Source organism: Mustela lutreola, chromosome 8 (assembly GCF_030435805.1).
Source record: "Mustela lutreola isolate mMusLut2 chromosome 8, mMusLut2.pri, whole genome shotgun sequence".
Taxonomy (NCBI): Eukaryota; Metazoa; Chordata; class Mammalia; order Carnivora; family Mustelidae; genus Mustela; species Mustela lutreola.
The window spans coordinates 22479132-22480752 of record NC_081297.1 but is presented as its reverse complement, the minus strand read 5'-3'; positions in this window follow the sequence as shown (position 1 = coordinate 22480752).

The window sequence follows — 1621 nt, the reverse complement described above, 5'->3', positions numbered from 1 at the left end:
CCACTAGTTTTTGTGGCAGTGATTGGGAAAAGTTTAAATAGAAAATTCATGTAAGACTTTTTATTTTTTTTTTTTTTTATTTTTTTTTTTTTTAAGATTTTATTTATTTATTTGACAGAGAGAAATCACAAGTAGATGGAGAGGCAGGCAGATAGAGAGAGAGGGAAGCAGACTCTCTGCTGAGCAGAGAGCCCGATGCGGGACTCGATCCCAGGACTCCGAGATCATGACCTGAGCTGAAGGCAGCAGCTTAACCCACTGAGCCACCCAGGCGCCCCATGTAAGACTTTTTAAAGGTTTTTTATAGGTTCTCATTAGAGATTTCCTGTTACATTGATAAGAAAACTGATTATCCTTTACTCCAAGAGAATGTTTTGTTTGACCCAAGCGGGTACCTCATACTAAAGCATTGATTAGGACATTCATTGTCAATCAACTATAAAATATTGTTTGATGAAAAATGTAAATTTGTAATTAGTGCCTTTATTCACATTTTGAGATGAATTCTCAGTTTTGTACTATACCTGTTCTCTAGAAGTCATGGGACCCACCCACATTACTTTTGGGAGATTATTCTAGATTTTATTTTTATTTTGAGGATGAAGCAATGAAAGTTTAAATATTTTATTAGAACTGAAATGTAACTGCCACCCAAATACGGTATTTTTCTCCATTTTGAACATGTTACATTCTTCATGTTTAAACCCACTGTTGTTATTGCAGCGCATTTGGGAACTCTTAGAATTAACAGGCCCTTTTATATGGGAATATGCTACATAATTTGTATTCTTAGTGTAATTTAATTCCTTAAAATCTGAAATAATATATATATATAATCTATTGGAAAACTCATGGTTAAATATGTAATTTTTGCTTTTAGGTTCTGTGTTAGGTGTGCTTCGAGGTATAATTTTATTCTATATTCCTTAGAAGAAAGATAATAGATTCAAGTTTTATTGTTAAAAAATTTTTTTTAAATGGGCACTTACTTACCTTTATAGCCAAAGTCCTTTTGTTTAAGCATAAATTAACTTTTATTTTCTATAGCATAAAGAGAAAATTATTTTCCTATGAAATGGTGAGTGATACAGGCAGTGCTGTAAACAATAGTCTCTGAAGAACTATGGGGAGTCAGCAAAGAAAATTTTAAAGAAATCAATAAATCTTTATATTTTTAAAAAATCTTTTTTTTTTTTTTTTGTAGTATCTTAGGACAAATTTAGACATGGGATTGCTTGTCACTAGCACTCATTTAATTCTTAGCTATGGAAAACTATATCAGTAGATAAATGTAGTGGTATTATGCCTGTGGATGGGTAAATTCCATTGACATTTATGTTTGAAGACCAACTTCCTGAGTCTAAAGTTTTCTCTGTGGCTTTGGATCTAAAATATTTCATATTCAGTTCAATTCCAAAAGAGGATCTTTTATGTTTTGTTGGGATAAAGTCCCTTCAAGATGTAGTCTATTAACTTGTATCTAATAGAATACTGTGCTGGCTCTCCAAAGAGGTGGATTTGAATCTTAATTTGGCCATTAATTGTCTAGTTGACCTTAGATGGTTACTGTTCACAGACTTTTTGTTTTCTCCCATATTGAGACACTTAAGCCAGCTAGAAC